Source organism: Hyla sarda, chromosome 3 (genome assembly GCF_029499605.1).
Source record: "Hyla sarda isolate aHylSar1 chromosome 3, aHylSar1.hap1, whole genome shotgun sequence".
Lineage (NCBI taxonomy): Eukaryota > Metazoa > Chordata > Amphibia > Anura > Hylidae > Hyla > Hyla sarda.
Window position 1 is genome coordinate 128379470 of NC_079191.1, and position 19517 is coordinate 128398986.

Here is a 19517-nt window from a genome sequence, read left to right on the forward strand (position 1 = left end):
AAGGAGACTTGGCGGATGACTCAGAGTTTTTGAAATTGTATGAGAATTCAGCCCAGGGTAACAGGTCGACCCAATCGTCTTGGCGGGAGGAGACAAAATGTCGCAGGTAGTCACCAAGGGTCTGGTTCACTCTCTCCACTTGTCCATTGGACTGCGGGTGGTAGGCGGAGGAAAAACTCAGTTTAATCTTCAATTGGGTGCAGAGTGCTCTCCAGAATTTTGAGATGAATTGAACGCCACTATCAGAGACGATATGCATAGGCAGTCCATGGAGACGAAAAATGTCCAAAAAGAATTACTTCGCCAACTGTTCCGCAGAAGGGAGGCCAGGAAGCGGGACAAAATGAGCCATTTTGGAGAATCGATCAACAACCACCCAAGTGACAGTGTTGCCATGGGATACAGGAAGGTCAGTGACAAAGTCCATCGCTATATGTGACCAAGGCTGTTCGGGCACCGGCAGGGGAAGGAGAAGACCCGCAGGCTTCTGGCGAGGAGTTTTGTCACGTGCACAGACAGTACAGGACTGTACGATCTCAGTCACATCTTTTTCAAGGGCAGGCCACCAATAGTGTCTGGCAATCAACTGTCCAGCGTGACCCGCCAAGTGGGAGGAATGACCCCATTTGAGAGTCCGGAGGCGAAGACGTGGAGGGACAAAAGTTTTTCCTGGAGGAACAGGCACCAGAGAAGCAGGAGCAGCAGAGATCAGACACTCAGGACAGATGATGTGTTGGGAAGAGGCTTCAGCTTCCGTAGCATTGGTGGAACGTGATAGGACATCCGCCCTGACATTCTTGTCTGCAGGACGAAAATTGATCTGGAAGTTGAAGCGGGCAAAGAACAACGACCACCTGGCCTGGCGAGGATTTAAGCGCTGGGCGGACTGTAGGAAGAACAGATTTTTGTGGTCAGTGTAGATGGTGATAGGGTGAAGGGATCCTTCCAGGAGATGTCTCCACTCCTCTAGTGCCAACTTAATGGCCAACAATTCACGGTCACCAATAGCGTAGTTCCTTTCAGGAGGAGAAAAAGTTTTAGAGAAAGTCCACAAGTGACGCTTTTTCCTTTAGCGTGTTTTTTGAAGAAGAACCGCCCCGGCTCCTACCGAAGAAGGTCTACCTCAAGGAAGAATGGTTTCAGAGGATCGGGCCTAGTCAAGACGGGGGCGGAGGCGAAGGCGGCCTTAAGAGGAGTAAAAGCTTCTTCCACTTGGGGAGGCCAGGATCTCGGATTCGCATCTTTCTTTGTCAGTGCCACAATGGGAGCCACGATAGTGGAGAAGTGGGGGATGAACTGACGGTAGTAATTAGCAAATCCGAGGAAGCGCTGGATAGTGCGAAGTCCCGAGGGGCGTGGTCAATCCAAGACCGCGGAGAGCTTGTCGGGGTCCATTTGAAGACCTTGTCCTGAGACCAAGTATCCCAGGAAAGGAAGACAGCTACGTTCAAAGAGGCATTTTTCAATTTTGGCATAGAGATGGTTAACACGGAGGCGCTGGAGCACTTGACGAACATGGAAGCGGTGTTCCTCTAGGTTGGAGGAGAAGATTAGTATGTCATCAAGATAGACCACTATGCAGGTATACAATAAGTCCCGGAAGATTTCATTGACAAAGTCTTGGAAGACTACAGGGGCGTTGCAAAGACCAAATGGCATGACGAGGTATTCGAAGTGGCCATCTCTGGTGTTAAAAACGGTTTTCCACTCATCTCCTTCACAAATTCTGATGAGGTTATATGCGCCCCTGAGGTCAAGCTTAATAAAAATCTTAGCTCCGCGCAGATGGTCATAGAGTTCCGAGATGAGAGGCAGAGGGTAGCGGTTCTTTACAGTGATTTTATTGAGGCCGCGGTAGTCAATGCAAGGGCGTAGTGACCCGTCCTTCTTGGCAAGAAAGAAGAATCCTCCTCTGGCAGGAGAAGAAGACTTCCTAATGAAACCTTTTTTGAGATTCTCCTGAATGTACTCATGGCCTTAGTTTCTGGAGCGGAGAGAGAGTAAATCCTGCCAAGGGGCGGTGTGGTACCAGGGAGCAAGTCAATTGGACAATCGTAGGGCCTATGTGGTGGTAAGGCCTCTGCCTGTTTCTTGCAAAAGACGTCAGAAAAGTCCTGATAAGCCTTTGGAAGGCCGAGCAATGGAGAAGCGATGGAGACTTGGCTAGTAGGTACCAACTTAAGGCAGCATGTGTGGCAGGAAGAGCCCCAGGATTTAATGTCCCCAAAAGTCCAGTCGAGGGTAGGAGAGTGACGCTGGAGCCAGGGTGAGCCTAGAAGGATGTCAGAGGTGCAGTTAGGCAGAACAAAAAATTCTGCGTGTTCTGTGCGTTAACGCACGGTGCAATTCAGTTTTTAACGAGACGGATAACGGATGTTAAACTGGTTGATGAAGTAGGCTTTAATGATGTTTCCTGCTGAACCAGAGTCCAAGAAAGCCTCCGCAGAGAAGGAGGCTTTAGCGGCTGGAGAAATCCGCACTGGAATAGTCAGGCGTGGAGAGGAAGAATTTACACCCAGTGACGCCTCTCCCACGTTCACTAGGTGCGAGCGTTTCCCTGACACTGAGGACGAAGGGGACAGTCCCTTAGGAAATGTTCAGAGCTCGCACAGTATAAGCATAAGTTCTCCTTCCTCCGGCGAGTCTTCTCTTGCTGGGTCAGGCGAGACCGGTCCACTTGCATGGCCTCCTCAGTAACAGGCTACAAAGGATGCTGGAAGAGAGGAGCCTGGTGCGAACAAGATCTTTCTCCTGGTGGAGCTCCTGACGTCTTCCAATGAAGCGCATATCAATGCGGGTTGCCAACTGGATAAATTCAGTCAGAGAGGAGGTATCTCTCGTGCGGCCAGACAATCCTTAATGTGGCTGGATAAACCTTTTTTAAAGGTCGCGCAGAGAGCCTCATTGTTCCAGGCCAACTCAAAAGCCAAAGTACGGAATTGTATGGCATATTCGCCCACTGTAGAATCTCCTTGGACAAGGTTCAGCAAGGCTGTTTCCGCGGATGAGGTACGGGCAGGTTCCTCAAAGACACTGCGAACTTCAGAAAAGAAGGACAGGACGGAGGCAGTGGCAGGATCATTGTGGTCCCAGAGTGGCATGGCCCAGGCCAAGGCCATCCCAGATAGTAAACTGACCACGAACCCCACCTTAGACCGTTCTGTAGGGAATTGGTCTGACAACATCTCCAGGTGCAGGGAACATTGGGACAGGAATCCCCGGCACTTCTTAGAATCCCCGTCAAACTTATCCAGGAGAGACAAGCGGACTCTAGCAGTGGTAGCGGCAGCTCGGAGAGGAGGGGATGCTGGAGCTGGCGGAGGAGATGGTTGAGGCTGTGGAGGCAGAAGCTGTTGAATCATGGTGGTCAACTGCGACAGCTGTTGTCCTTGTTGGGCAATCTGCTGGGACTGCTGGGCAACCACGGAGGTGAGGTCAACGAGGCTTGGCAGCGGTACCTCAGCGGGATCCATGGCCGGATCTACTGTCACGGTCCGGACTAGCGGCTGGTGATGACACTGAAGGTGAATCCTGTGTGCCAGAAAGGCGATGACGCGGGTCGTACTGGGGAATCGGTTCTAAGCAGTTACTGGTGTTCACCAGAGCCCGCCGCAAAGCGGGATGGACTTGCTGCGGCGGTAACTACCAGGTCGTGTTCCCCAGTAGTGACTCAACCTCTCTGGCAGCTGAGACTGGCGCAGTACACAAGGACTAGACAGAGGCGAGGTCAGACGTAGCAGAAGGTCAGGGCAGGCAGCAAGGTTCGTAGTCAGGGGCAACAGCAGAAACTCTGAGTACACAGGCTAGGGAACACATTATGACGCTTTCTCAGGGCACAAGGCAACAAGATCCGGCAAGGATGGGAAGGGGAAGTGTGTATTTATGTGTAGGGAAGTGATTGAACTGATTGGGCCAGGCACCAATTAGCTGTGCGCTGGCCCTTTAAATCTTAGAACGTCGGTGCGCGCGCACCCTAGGGAGCGGGGCCGCGCGTGTCGGGACGAGACAGCCACCGGAGGAGGAGGGTGAGTAGAACGGGGCGCGATCCGCGAGTGGGTCTGACCCGCCACGCGGATGGCGTCCCCGCCAGCATGAACACAGCAGGGCTCGCGGTCAGAGACAGAGACCGGAGCGCTGCTGTTAGCATAACGCCGCGAGCGCTCCGGGGAAGCCGCGGGACCCGGAGCGCTCGACGTTACAACAGGTGTCTTTTATACTGATAACAAGTTCAAACAGGTGCCATTAATACAGGTAACGAGTGGAGGACAGAGGAGACTCTTAAAGAAGAAAATTTTATGGATTTACTTTATCATTATGTCTCTCATAGTTGATAAAAATTAGTAGATATCACTGTATATATGTGAATGTGCATATATATGTAGGGAATTAATGGAGGCACTGTATGTAGGAAATGAATAGAGGAATATAAGCACAGTATATATGGAATTGAGAAATGCAAGCACAGTATGTAATTTATGAAAGCACAGTGTATTTTATTTATATTGGCACAGTATATTCTTCATGTATGCTGGCACAGTGTATACATCCTTAATGGTGGTATAGCATATAGTTAAATAATGCTATATAGTTCATTAATTGGGGTACGGTATATAATTAAAAAGACACTTATAGGCTGTTTACTTGCGCAAAACCCAATACACAGTTTTATAGTGCAGGTGAACATGAGAAAAATAATATTATACTTACTAAAATAAGTCAAGCCATTTTCTAAATATTGCCCCCATTGCTAGTATGCAAAGTCAGTCTTGTGTGCAATGAAGGCGGAGACAGTTTGCCAAGCTTCCCTGCCTCTGTCCTGTATGCCGTTCTATGCCCGCCCATCTTCTGAATATTTATAATTCTTCATTCTCACATCCTAGGTTTTTCTGCCAATTCTTGTATATTGTAGCATATATGCATATATTTGTGTGGTGCCCATCTTTTTAGTGTGAGAACTAGGACTGTGTGGAGATTCCTGAATGGAGTCGGTGCTGAGTGATTGGTGATGGGGGATGGGTGAGGTCGGGTACAGTGCATGTTCTGTCATATAGAGGTCAGGCTGGGGCATATATGGGGAGATTTATCAAAACCTTTTCAGAGGAAAAGCCCCCTACAAAATAAAAGAAGCAATCTGATTGGTTTCTATGGACGACTGCACCGCTCTTCCTCCGCCCAGGTTTTGATAAATCTCCTCTATAAACAGTGTATTATAGTGCATTTGTCACATGTTTTCTGTAAATATAACTGACGGCACAGCCAAGATGTATATATACATGGTATACTTTCACAGAAGCTGTTCTTGACTTTATTTTACAAAAACACCCACTTTTATGGGGGCTAGGAATGTCAAGGAGGCCTTTCCGGAGGTCCACTGTGTCCCTGGGCCGCAGCACCTCTCCCCTGTGACGTCACTACCGCTTTCTGCACAGCATTCCCATTAAGTCTGACAGACATTTTTTTAATTATGAGAAATGCCCTCTTTTTACTTGAGCCCCTGCCCTCCAAAATGTCTGTGCGCGTCCTGATTGGGTTGAATACATAATGTAGAGCTGCTAAGTTGTCTCTTGCCATGCTGATGCCTCTCAACAGGAGCTGTCTAATAGCGTAGCCACCACCCTCAGCATCAATGAGAGTGCACCCCCAGTCTAATGCACGTGGACTCTCTCCTTTCACCCGCAGAAGAGTTGCCTCTATCATTGCTTGTGCACCATGGAGATCACTGGTTCTATGTATCTAAGAAAAGAAACTTTGTAAACCATGTATACTTTCACATTTGCTCCATTTCACTGTTACCATTCTAATGGAGTAACTGCCCTCCCCCAATACAATATTGTGAATCCAGCATTATAACTTGTCGTCCACAGTGCTGTGACTGTAGTTACCATTTGTTCCCGCAGGAGGTGACAGACGTTGTTACTATTTTTTTAAGGCATGCTAATTCCAGACCCGCAGTCTTCTAGATAACGTAACACAAGTAATATAAGTTAGGACAGATGGTTGTATCTTGGCAATCACAACACCATGTGTGAAATTCTAGTATAAACTAAAGAAAAAACTTGTGAATTATTACCATTGTGTGCTGCCACATGGGGCCTCCTATCTGTTGGCATCCAGCAGCTGAGAGCAAACAGATTGTTATAGACGTTGGTAAATAGGTGTATATTCTATTATGAGATTCTTCCGGATTGGTTGGGTTTCTACTCCCACCAACTGTAAAGCCAAGTTTATTAGGGTAAAGGATACTTTTATCATTGCCATGAATAAAACAATCTGTGACAAACCCTGTCACCTACCAATGCAATGGCAAACCGTGCAGCTGTTTCTGTTTATCTGCTTCTAGTCCCAGCTCTTTAGAACTAGAGTGCAAAGACATGAATGCAGAAGACGTGTATGCTGAAGACGTGAGCACCACATACAAAAGCCATTCATCTCTGCTCCACTGATCCATAGTTAAGTGGTCAGGACTAGTCATTCCCCCTCTCATGCCCACCCACACATTTCTAACTTATTGAATAGAAAGAGACATGGTACATTTTTTATCAATAGACAGATTTTCTTTTCTTTATTCAAAGCCAGTCTTATTGTCAGGGACCTCCTTAAGAAAGTGCCTACACAGTCATGCAGGATACCATTATGGTTGTACTTTGCTGTGTGTTCCACTGGTTCAAAATCTTACATGCTGTTGAGATGAACTTTTCATATACAATTGTTTATGTCAAACTTAGATACAGCTGGGCGGCAATATAAAAAAGCAACTACTCACAATTTTGTAATTCTCATCCTCTTATTTTCTTTTTGTTTTTCTTCTTTTCAATTCTCCTTGACCTTTTACACCTTGATGTAAAAACCCTCAGAGGTGACCACATGGGGGGGGGGGAGAAATCCGCTACTCTTCTTGTGGAGTTTCTGTTTGCATTTCTATTGTATACTTTTTATGGACATGTTGCCTTAACATTATCTGTTTCTTCATTATTGGGGAATGTATCCATCAGTTGTGCATTTCCCTTTGACTGTAAATAAAGAATTTATTAAAAATATATATATTTGTGGTGTCTGAGCTGTTGATGTCAATGCAAACAATTACTATATCCCAAAATTGTTAAGTATTGATAACAAAAAGAATAGATCACGGGGCAAAAAATGAGCCCTCACATAGCTCCATAAGTGGTCAATTAATAAACCTATAGGCTTCAGAACAATGTTTCGTTTTTTTTTTTTTTTATGGTAAAGAAAAAATAAAATCGAAATTTGATATAGATGGGATAGTACTGTCCTGTAGATGAAGTGTATGTCAGTTTTACTATATGGTGAACCCAGAAAAATGTATGCTCCACCATAACACGTTTATTACAGAAATGTATAAATTATCTCTAAAGTGTCCAACTTTATAATACAAAATATCTTTAATTGCAACAAGAATTCAGCATAATTTCTCTTTCCTATACCAAAGGGTTAAATGAGATATGTAACTTTATATATATATATTTTTAGCAAATCTGTTTTTTTTTTGTATTCATGTGTTACTATCATTTGATTAAACTTTCAACATTTCGCAAGTACATGTCAATAGTTAAGATCACTTGGGGATTGGTGTGAAGAGCCCCTCTGACAGTTAAGTCTGATAGTTTTTTCCACCAGTGTACCCCTTTAAATATTGCCGGGTGAAGCAGGCGACTGTGCACTTCACTCCCTGGCTTGGCGCTCAGTCCCTCTGTCTCTATGGAGCCCCTCTCCTGCATTGAAACATCAACTGGGGGTGAATCATTCTTGCTTTTAGTGCACCGGGAGTTTTAATACCACACATATTTTAGTAGTTGAACATTTTTGGCTTCATTTAATTGAATGCACTGCTATTTAACATCATTGGTCACTCCCCACCAGAACACATGATATAGGAGCAGAGCTCTCCAAAACATCATGTGGTGGGGTGTCATCTGGAGAAACCTCTGAATTCTCTTTTCGAAACGTAATGTATCTGAAGTGAGTGAATGAAGAAATTGGATATTTATTCGGAGGACTACAGAATTGTGAGTAGCTGCTGCAATATATTGCCTCATGTCTGTACCCAGGTTTTACCTGGACAAATGAATGTGATTATTTAAAGGAAAACTGACAACAGGCAAGCTCCTTTAATATGGAGCTCTGTGGGACTGTTGTCTTGTAACATCAGTGTTATTGATATGCAAATTAGGCTGTTTGGTGCACTAATTAGTTTTCAGTGTACTGATACGGCCACTCCCGCCTGTTCCTCTAACAATGTACCTCATGAATACTGAAGGGGGGTCAGGTCAGTTTTTATGAGGTGGCATTGCTAGAGGAGCAGGGGGAGAGCTGTATTAGTGCACCAAGTGGTAAAGAAACATCTACAGTGCACTGAATGGCCTTCTTTGCATGGAAAGGACCACTATTATTTATTAGCAGGTTAGAATGCCCCAACTTGCTGTCAATTTCCCTTTAATTCAGGGAGTATGTTGAAGTTCCCCCTCGAAGTAGCATTGCACAGTTGAGATGCATTTTGTAAGTTATTTGCAGGTTAATATTTGTTTAGTCTTTCTAGTGGTGATCGTCCTTAGGACCATGCCTTAAACATCTGTTGCTCAATAAAATACTATTTGTGGAATGTCTCTTATCCTATAAGCTTATGGGACTATATACACATGCCTATAATACTCCTGGCCAAATGTTGTACCTTTCAGGGAACTGATCTTGATTAAGAAATATTTGGTACTGAATAGGTCACAAACTTATCTGCCTCTTCTCTATGGGTGGTAACAAGTGATTTGGGAAACAGAAAAACTGTGCCCTGTGTTATAGATAAAGAGAACCACAATCTTATCAAGTGTTAAAGGGGTTGTCACACTGTCCACGGGATAGGAGATCCTTATCCACAGGATGTGTCTGACTGTGGGGTCAACAGCTGATCTTAAAAAAGGGGACCTGAGTTTCTCATAAGAAAGGAGTGGTGGTAATGCATGTGCACGCTTCTCCACTCATTCTTTATTGGAGTTGTAAGAGATTGCTAAGTGCTATTTCCAGCAGTTCCCATAGAAAATAAGACCGCGTTCACACGAGGGAAATTCTGCCTATCTGCATGAATTTTGCATCCACATTGATTTTCTGCTGGATTCCACAGTTTTTTTTAAACATTTGCGGAACACAGCATACGCGGCTTTCAGAGCAGTCACTGCGTGCAGCCCAGGACACATGGAGCCTAATCCCGATCCTCCAGGTGCTCCATCCGCTAAGAGAAAAGGCAATATCCAAACAGCAATAAAGAAAGAAAAACGGGAGCACCACATGAAGGTGATCAGGTGCTGGCTTCTTTATTTATAAGGTGCAGGAGACATCATAATCCAACAGGGTTCCAGGGAGAGTGTAGTAACAATAGCTATTTCGTGACGCTCCAGGGAATTTTTCAGGTGAAGCCTACCTGGACGCAGGGGGTGAGGACGTTCCACACATTACTTACAGATTCTATCTAAAAACATATAGACAACGTGCAACAACAAGAATTAAAAATTAAAAAGGGAAAAGAGAAAGCTTATACAAACATTGTATGGAAGGAATGGAGACATTAAAATACAAATTATTTTTACACAAAAACGCTCATGTCAAGGTGATTTTTCAGACCAAGATTACTCTCTGCATTGGTCCGAATGATCCACCTTGCCTCGTGCTGTAAAAGGAACTTGTGTTTATCTATACCTAACACAAGGTTCACTTTCTCCAGACCAAGAAATTTCAGAACGGTTGCGTCTCCTGCATGTTCATCTAGTACATGCGCAATAAGCCTATATTTTTCCGGACCGCAGAAATCAGGATTTCTGCATGTCATTCAGCAGGAGAAATTCTGCTGTGTTAATGACATTGCAAAATCCCATTAAAGTTAATAGGCAAGAAATTTAGGCAGAAATATGTGCAGAAAATGTATGTGGAATTCTGCACAGATTTTCCGCAGCGTGAACGCCATTCCATTCTGACTTGAGTCCCCATTCTCAAAGTCAGACAGCCGTGACCACCCAGCGACACTAATCCATTATTCTGTAGTTTCTAATAGTGGGACAACCCCTTTAAAAAAAAAAAAAAGCTCCAAATTCTTTAAAAGGGTTATCCAGCCTTTCAAAAACCCAAAATACCTCAGGGTGAGCCAGGGACCCAAACTAGTACATACACAATGATCCAGGGGATAAATCCGGGGGGCAAAAAATCTCCTTAAAGCAACTCCCCTAAAACGTAACTTTTATTGGTGTTACTGAATTAAAAATATTTTTGCCACTGAAGATTAAAATTAATCAATGCACCAAAACAATAATAGGACATGGGATGACAATGCAATCCCTATATGACAATTGTGGTGCGCCACGGGGGTGCAGTGTGAGTTGTATGGGGCAGATGTTGTAGCCCAGGGGCAGATGGTGTTAACCCCTAAATGTTCGTGATGCCAGGGCGTGGTTTTAACCGAGAACCACCCGAACGGTAGCACCGCTAGTCCTAGTTAGGCAGGGCAAATAAGAGTCCAAGGCCAGGTCAGGATTAACGGTAGCTTTACTGAGGTAGACAGATGGTAAGTCTTTACAGCTAGGTCAGGATCCCAGAGAGATGACCAGTAACACAGGGGACCTCGCAGCTTGCTGGGACTTGCAGTGACTTTGACAGACTTTAGCACAGCCTGACTATATTAGACTTGACTTGACTGAAGATAGTGACTGCAGACAGAGATGACTCCAGATGTGCTGGACACTGGCTCTGAGACGTCTGGACTGGACTTGACCTCAGCAGAAAGTGTGTGGTAAGAGCAAGACTGTAGTACCTTCCTGTCACGATTCGGCTTACAGGTTGTGGATCCACTGTGTCAGCGAGGGATTGGCATGGACCGTGCTGGTGGACCGGTTCTAAGAGGCTACTGGTGTTCACCAGAGCCCGCCGCAAAGCGGGATGGTCTTGCTGCGGCAGTAGCAACCAGGTCGTATCCACTAGCAACGGCACAACCTCGCTGACTGCTGAGAAGGCGTGAGACAGAAGGACTAGGCAGAGGCAAGGTCAGACGTAGCAGAAGGTCGGGGCAGGCGGCAAGGTTCGTAGTCAATATGGATAGCAGGAGATCAGGTAACACAGGCTTGGACAACACTAAACGCTTTCACTGGCACAAGGCAACAAGATCCGGCAAGGGAGTGCAGGGGAAGTGATGTGATATAGCCAGGGAGCAGGTGGAAGCTAATTAAGCTAATTGGGCCAGGCACCAATCATTGGTGCACTGGCCCTTTAAGTCTCAGAGAGCTGGCGCGCACGTGCCCTAGAGAGCGGAGCCGCGCGCGCCAGCACATGACAGCCGGGGACCGGGACGGGTAAGTGACTTGGGATGCGATTCGCGAGCGGGCGCGTCCCGCTATGCGAATCGCATCCCCGCCGGCAATGTCAGTGCAGCGCTCCTGGTCAGCGGGTCTGACCGGGGCGCTGCAGGGAGAGAGACGCCGTGAGCGCTCTGGGGAGGAGCAGGGACCCGGAGCGCTCGGCGGAACACTTCCCTTCTTATAAAGAGGGGCTGAGGAAGGAGCCCATAGGCTAGCTGCGGGTCATCTGGTCACCTGGTGCTCTTTGGGTAACAATACATGTGACTTTAACATGTGACAACCATTATCATGTGATTAACAACTATGTGACCATATCAAAGGTCCTTTACAATCAATGTACAACTAATTACATTACGGGAGTACACTGCAGGTGAGCCCTGGGACGTGCAGGGACTCAAGCTGATAGGAATGTGGGATGCATATCCCATACCGGGACATCACAAACCCCCCTACTTAATTAGTCGTCCTCAACGTCTGTCCTGGAAAGCTTTGAGGAGCAAAATGGCCGTGGGGCAACATGCAGTCCTTGAGCATCCAACGTCCATTTCCAGGCTGTTTTCGTCAACAAGAACTGATAAACACAATAGAGTCTCTGTATCAATGTGCATTCAGCCTCTGGTAGACTTGTATAATGGAGAATAAGGTTTACTGGGGAACAAGGATTATGTATAATAATAACAACATACCTATGACTATAGAATAACACGACTTATGGATTATGACTATACATTTTATGACATTTGACAATGCATATTATGACATTTGACTATGCATAACAACACTTTATACATTATTAGACATAACTCGGGCAGATTGGGTTGCTGTAGGCTTTCTTCCCCATGCCTTGGCTACTGGGGTCAATTGGCATTGCACACTTCTCCCCAGATACTGGAGACCTGGATACTGGAGTGTAGACTGGTGCCAATGGTGAGAGGACTTGAGCTGATGAGGTAACTAGAGTTAGTTGCAGCGGCACCCGGAGATGGCATGATACCGAGGATTGCAGGTTGCCTGGGAGAGAACATGGGGACATCCATGGATGGGTGGATCCCCTCTCCGGGTACGTACTCCCTCGGAGGTCTGGCAGTTGGTGGAGGAGGTTAAGGCAGGTCTTCTTTGCCACACAAATTTATCTAATTATGGAGGACAACTTGTGGCTCGTACCTTGGTTTCTGAATTGCATACACATCTGATTCTGGGAAGGGTACAGCCGTCCCTGTGTAGGGCTCTGTTTCCCAGATGGAGACCAGTTTGTGTATCCTTGGGAACTTCCATAGCAAGACCTTGTCACCTAACTGAAGGCTGACAATCTCTTTTGCTTCCTGGAACATTCTTTGGTGGTCGGAGACCCACTCCATAGAAGCTTGAGAAGAGTTGTTGAAAGGAGCTTGGAATCCAAATGTCCTTTGGCAGCTGACCATGTCGACCCATCATCAAGTAGAACGGAGTGTATCCAGTAGAATAGTGGATTGTGTTATTATAGATTTCTAGAAATTCGGGGCCACTCTTCATGCTTGGACACAGACGCTGCTCGCAGCATGTGGATGAAGACTTGATTGATGCGCTCACAGAGCCCGTTCCCTTGAGGGTGATAAGCAGTAGTTTGGAGTTTCTTGCAGGCATGGAATTGACACAGCTCCTGGAAGAGTTGGGCCTTGAAGGCCGTTCCTTGGTCCATTAGGACAGACGCCGGACACCCAAGGTTTTGCACCCAATGGGAGTAGAACATCTGGGCCGTGGTTTTGACTGTGAAGTCTTTAACTGGCACGACAACAACCCACTTGGAGTAGTGATCCACCATGGGGAGAGCATAAGAGTACCCAGACCGGGTAGGAGACAACTTAACATGGTCTAGCAAGACCAACTGGTTAGGCCTTTCACTCTGGATGGAATGGAGGGGCATTCTGGCATCTTTGCACCCATTCTTGGTGACGTTGCAGATGACACACTCACTACACCACTTCTCGTTGTCGCTCCGCATCCCAATCCAGTAAAACCTCTGTCTGATAGTAGCCTCGGTCTTGTGTACTCCAAAGTGCCCCGATTGATTATTGTATGCGTTGAGGACCGCATCTCATCGGGGAACCAGAACCTGATGAAGTTGATCACCAGAAACAGGATCTAAAGTGTTTCGGTACAACAATCCTTTGTGTACAAACAGTCGCTTCCTCTGTTGCCACAGACGTTTCAACTCATAGTCACACTGGGTCCGGTGTAGATGGGTTGGTACCCTTTTCATCAGAAGATAATCCAACAGATCCCCCATGACTCGACTTTCGTCTTGTAGAGTCTTTCAGGTGTATAGGTCTTCCTGGACCTTCTCGGACCTGGGTTCACCCTCTTCAAGGGTGGTCGCAGTATTCCAACTCATGAACCTCTGGTAGAATGGGGGCATCTCCACGTCTTCTCACTCGTCTTCGACAGGTGGCTCTTCGCCGGGGCCATTCTAGATAGTACATCGGCGTTGACATTTGACTTGCCGCTTCTGTACTTGATGGTCAAGTTGTAATTGGCCAATCTTGAAATCCAACACTGCTCAATGGCACCCAGTTTGGCAGTGTTCAGGTGGGCCATGTAGATAGTGAATGGCGTGGCAGCCAAGTAGTCCTTAAACTTCTCAGTCATGGCCCATACGAGGGCAAGGAGTTCTAGCTTGAAAGAGCTGTAATTGGCATAATTCTTCTCCACTCCTCTCAGATTACGACTGGCATAGGCTATCACTCGCTCTTGCCCTTCCTGGACTTGGGATAGGGCAGCTCCCAGACCCTCGAAGCTGGCATCAGTATGCAGCTGGAATGGCTGAGTGTAGTTTGGATATGCCTGCCTGTTGCTCCTTAGCCCACTCCACGGGTAGTTTGCCACTGTAGTTCTCCTTTGCTGTGCCCCCATAAGAGAGCTGAGGGGTTCTGCAATCTGGGAGAAGTGGGGAATGAAGCGTTGGTAGTAGCTGGCAAATCCTTGGAAGCTCCAGACATCTTTTACTGTGCGTGGGGTAGGCCAGTCAATGACGATCTCCACCTTACCACGGCAAAGTAGCAAGGTCAGGTCACGGAGCTAAGGGTCAGGAAAACGGAAAGACAACTAACAGGTCCACTTTCTCTTAGGCACTGGGGCAACATAGATCCGGCAGGGAAGTGTGGGAGGTGGAGGAACTTATAACAGCCACAGGTGTGCACTAAATTATTGGGCATACTGACGCGCGCGCCCTAGGGGACGGGTACACATGTGCCAGAGCAGAGAAGCAGGAGAAGCACCAGGTAAGTGACGGGCTGGAATTTGTATGCGGGCATGTCCCCACCAGAGGTGACGGAGTCTGATGGGGCCATGCGCTCACGGCCAGTGTGTGCGGCCAGAGCGCTGAATGTAACAGTAACACTCCCCCCCTCCCCCTTTGGTCTCCCCCTCTTTTTACAGTTCAGAAAACTCTTGAGAAGGTCACAGTCCAGAATATTCTCCTCTGGCTCCCAAGATCTATCCTCAGGACCATAACCTTCCCAGTCCACCAGTAAAAATAGTTTACCTCTCACGGTTTTTGTGGCAAGAATCTCTTTAACCTTGAAGATATCAGAAGAGCCGGAGACAGGTGTGGGGGACAAGATTCTTTTGAGAAAAGCGGTTTATGACAAGAGGCTTGAGAAGATAGACGTGGAAAGAATTCTGAATAAGTAAGGTAGCAGGCAGGCAGAGTTTGTAAGAGGCAGGATTCATTTTTTGCAGAACTTGAAAGGGACCAAGGTAGCGAGGACCAAGCTTGTAGCAGGGGATCTTGAAGCGAATGTATTTGGAGGAAAGCCACACCATGTCACCAGGAGAGAAGGGCGGAGGTGGTCTTCAACTTTTATCTGCCTGCGTTTGTTGCCAGATGGTGGAGAAGTCACGGACCAGGTCATGAACAGCAGGCACACCAGAGGAAACTGGGAGAGGAAGAGGGGTAACGGAGATGGAGTCCTGTTATGGACACTGAAATTATGTGTTTTTACATCCATTGTTTCCATGCAGTATACATTTCCCTGCCCCCACGGTTTTAGCTTGGTTTAGCCACAGCCACAGTGGGCGGGGCTAAAGAACCTGTTTTTCCAGGTTATGTGAGGAGAGTAGGCCAAAGGGGTGGGACATTAGGGGATATCACAGGAAACCACATAGCCTTCGGTCCTCTTTTGCTTGGGAATTTCGTTGAGAGAGGAGCATCCTGCTCTTTAGCCTGGGATGGATAAGTATATTGGTTGTATCATTTCTACACTAAATATTCACGTATCACTTGCGTAGATTCCTGCTAGTTTGCTAAACATAGAGTATGTACTATTGTATTAATCCTTGTATGTATGTCTTATTTGGTTTAGCTAATTAATGTTTTTATTAAATGTTATTAACTTTGCTGGTTACCGAGTGATAGTTAATTTGGTGGTATACACTGCCGGTACAAGACATTTCTGCCAAAATACCTTGTACAATTATTTCATAGTTGTACAAAACTTAATCAGTGTTTCTGGGTGTTTTACAAACATATTTAGGACCTATAAATTTAGCCTGAACTTCCTGCTTCCGTTTTCATATAGTTGGTGCCATTTTGACTCCAACAAAGAGAGCACATGGTCGGGGGAGGGGCATGTTTGTTTTACTCTAATTCTAAAATCACAATTGGTGTAGCATGCAGGATTGTCCACAATAAGTGGAGCTGCAGACAGGATTATCACCTTTAGAACCACAACAAATGGCGTAGTCGACAGGATTGTCCACAATAAGTGGAGCTGCAGACAGGATTATCACCTTTAGAACCACAACAAATGGCGTAGTCGGCAGGATTTTGCCGGAAATTGAGTATTGGCAGTTAATAACCAAGTTGACAATAATAGTTTAATTACTTTTCTAATTTGGTGTATCTTTTTGATTACATTAGTATATGTTCCCAGTGTAATTGAGTTAGTCTACAAGAGACTTATTCTTAAACTGTGACCTAAGGATTATTGCCTTAGACAGGAGGAAGCCCTTACAGATTTTGTTGTATGATACAATAGGTTAATCTGTTTAGATGTGGTTATCACGTGTAGCACTGTACTAGTTATACAGGATTCTCATAGACTTTTGCTTTGTGTTCCTTATTTAAGGGTAACTTTTATTGCATACATGATAGTTATTTAGTGATTTGTCACTGGTAATTAATAGCATTGCTTTTCTAGGTAATGGATGGTTTTATTGCATACATGATAGTTATTACACACAGACTGTAAAGCATATTGAAAGTCTCCTGTTGTACATGTGTTTTTATATTGTGACTGTACCTTTAGTTGTGTGAGCTGTAACTCTACAATATATATTTTCAGTGCTTCACTAGTGAGAGGGCATACACACTTGTGCGAGATACCCCCAGTGTAGCCTGTATGTGTTAGTGGTACAATAAGGCTTACTGCAAACACGTGTGATTGTCCTGCCATCTGCTGTTGTTCAGAATGAGTTTCCTTAGGAAGAAGTTTTGTGCATTGATGGAGGATAGAAGGCCCAAATTTGGGGCTGTACCACATTGGGCTACCACTATGGGAAAATGGAGTGTTGTAGCAGAAGAGCTTGTGCGCTATGGTGCACCGGTTTACCCAGAGATGGGGGATGAGATAGGCGGTATGGCTCTGAAGCTTGATTTAGGGGTTTATCCCAAAAATGAGAGCCGAGCTGCGGCTGAAGTGGGCTGGACTTTGTTACATGCCCTAAAATGTGAGGTGCAGAGAAATGAGGAACTTGAGAAAGAGTTGCAGACAAAAACACAGGTGATTTGTGATAAAGATAAGCAGATTTGCATGTTGGAATCAGAGTTACTGGAATGGGAGAGCCAATGTATAGATACTGATGAAAAATTGTCTCAGTCTTATGCTGAAATCCAGGAGTTGAGGAATGAGATTGGTAAAAGCGAGTTCCCCAAAATGGTGTCTGGTGTGGCCTCTTCCCACAATTCACAGCCACATTTCACAGCAGATTTGCCCTCTGAAAAGGTCTGTGTTTCAAGTGCAAATAATGGGGCGCTAGAGAGTGAGATTGTAGAAGTTCCCAGTGTTGGTTCTCAATTGTGTAATAAACAGAAATTGAATAATAATAAGGGGAAATACAAAGCAAATTGGAGAGGTTTAAGAGTTGTTAGAAGTGTGTCTCTGGCAGTGAAGCGGTATAGATCAGCTATGAAAAATGAGACCCAGATAGTAAATACGGCTAAAAGGGTAAAGTCTTGTTTTGCATGTGGTGGTTCAGGCCATATCGCTAGATATTGTAAGGCACATGGTAACAAAATGAAACACTGTTCAGCTAAATGTACTACATGTGGTTTTAGTGGCCATATCTCCACAAGTTGTTATTCTACTGGAAACATGAAGCAGAGAGAACCAGGTAAATCCAAACAGACTGGGAAGGGAAATATACTTTCTTCCTCCAAACAACAGTTTCCAGAGAAATCTCTCAGCTTCCCATATAAACCTCATCTGTTTAATCCTATGAAAGATGACATTACAAAATACGTGTTCAAGGAGTTGTGTGCACAGGTAGCAATATTCTTACAGAAACCGTATATACAGGTGGAGGATCCCATGCCCCCTGTTGGTCAAACGGGGGAAGGGAGACTAAAGAGTGAACAAGGGCTACCTTCCTTTTGCATGTAAATAGTGTTCACTTGTTTTGTCTTTTGGAGAAAAATGGAGGTACGTAAGATACTGACTAAACTTTCTTTCTGCCCACTAGGGCCATACCATAGGCTTACTTGTAAAAATGACAATTCATTTGTTAGTTTAGGGTTGACATTTACAGGAACCTCCCCAAATTTGTGGGGAAAACTAATTAGGAAGAAACTAACTAACCACTTTGATTTATTTTTTTCAAGAGGTGGAATGTTATGGACACTGAAATTATGTGTTTTTACATCCATTGTTTCCATGCAGTATACATTTCCCTGCCCCCACGGTTTTAGCTTGGTTTAGCCACAGCCACAGTGGGCGGGGCTAAAGAACCTGTTTTTCCAGGTTATGTGAGGAGAGTAGGCCAAAGGGGTGGGGCATTAGGGGATATCACAGGAAACCACATAGCCTTTGGGCCTCTTTTGCTTGGGAATTTCGTTGAGAGAGGAGCATCCTGCTCCTTAGCCTGGGATGGATAAGTATATTGGTTGTATCATTTCTACACTAAATATTCACGTATCACTTGCGTAGATTCCTGCTAGTTTGCTAAACATAGAGTATGTACTATTGTATTAATCCTTGTATGTATGTCTTATTTGGTTTAGCTAATTAATGTTTTTATTAAATGTTATTAACTTTGCTGGTTACCGAGTGATAGTTAATTTGGTGGTATACACTGCCGGTACAAGACATTTCTGCCAAAATACCTTGTACAATTATTTCATAGTTGTACAAAACTTAATCAGTGTTTCTGGGTGTTTTACAAACATATTTAGGACCTATAAATTTAGCCTGAACTTCCTGCTTCCGTTTTCATATAGTTGGTGCCATTTTGACTCCAACAAAGAGAGCACATGGTCGGGGGAGGGGCATGTTTGTTTTACTCTAATTCTAAAATCACAATTGGTGTAGCATGCAGGATTGTCCACAATAAGTGGAGCTGCGGACAGGATTATCACCTTTAGAACCGCAACAAGTCCGTAGACAACAAAGAAGGGGGACGATCTCGTGGACTCGGAATCCTTATGATTATATGAGAATTCAGCCCAGTGTAGAAGGTCGACCCAATCGTCTTGGCGAGCTGAAACAAAATGACGAAGATAAGTCTCAAGAATTTGATTAACCCTCTCCACCTGACTGTTGGACTGAGATTGATGTCCAGACGGGTACAAAGGGCTCGACATAACTTAGAGACAAACTGCACTCCACGATCCGAAACGATATGCTGAGGAAGACCATGTAGACGAAAGATATGCAGCAAGAAGTACTTTGCCAGCTGTGTGGCAGAAGGAAGACCAGGTAGGGGAATGAAATGAGCCATCTTGGAAAACCAATCTACAATGACCCAAATGACAGTGTTATTACAAGAAGGTGGCAGATCAATGATAAAATCCATAGCAATATGGGACCAGGGAGTCTCCGGAATGGGTAAAGGCTGAAAGAGTCCAGTAGGTCTCTGCCGAAGAGTTTTGTCATGGGCACAAGTATCGCAGGAACGGACAAAATCTGAAACATC

At 45.4% G+C, this 19517-nt stretch overlaps 1 long non-coding RNA gene across 2 annotated transcripts in view; it reads right to left on the reverse strand.

The window, feature by feature from the left end:
- Positions 1–19517, reverse strand: part of LOC130361703 (uncharacterized) — a 69440-nt gene that overhangs the window by 32494 nt on the left and 17429 nt on the right. Inside the window, exon 1 of one of the 2 annotated variants that reach the window (XR_008891119.1) lies at positions 6764–6886. The exons of the other annotated variant lie outside the window; for it this stretch is intronic. This is a non-coding gene — a long non-coding RNA (uncharacterized LOC130361703). Of the gene's footprint in view, positions 1–6763; positions 6887–19517 lie in introns of those variants that run through there. 2 annotated transcript variants of the gene reach the window in all.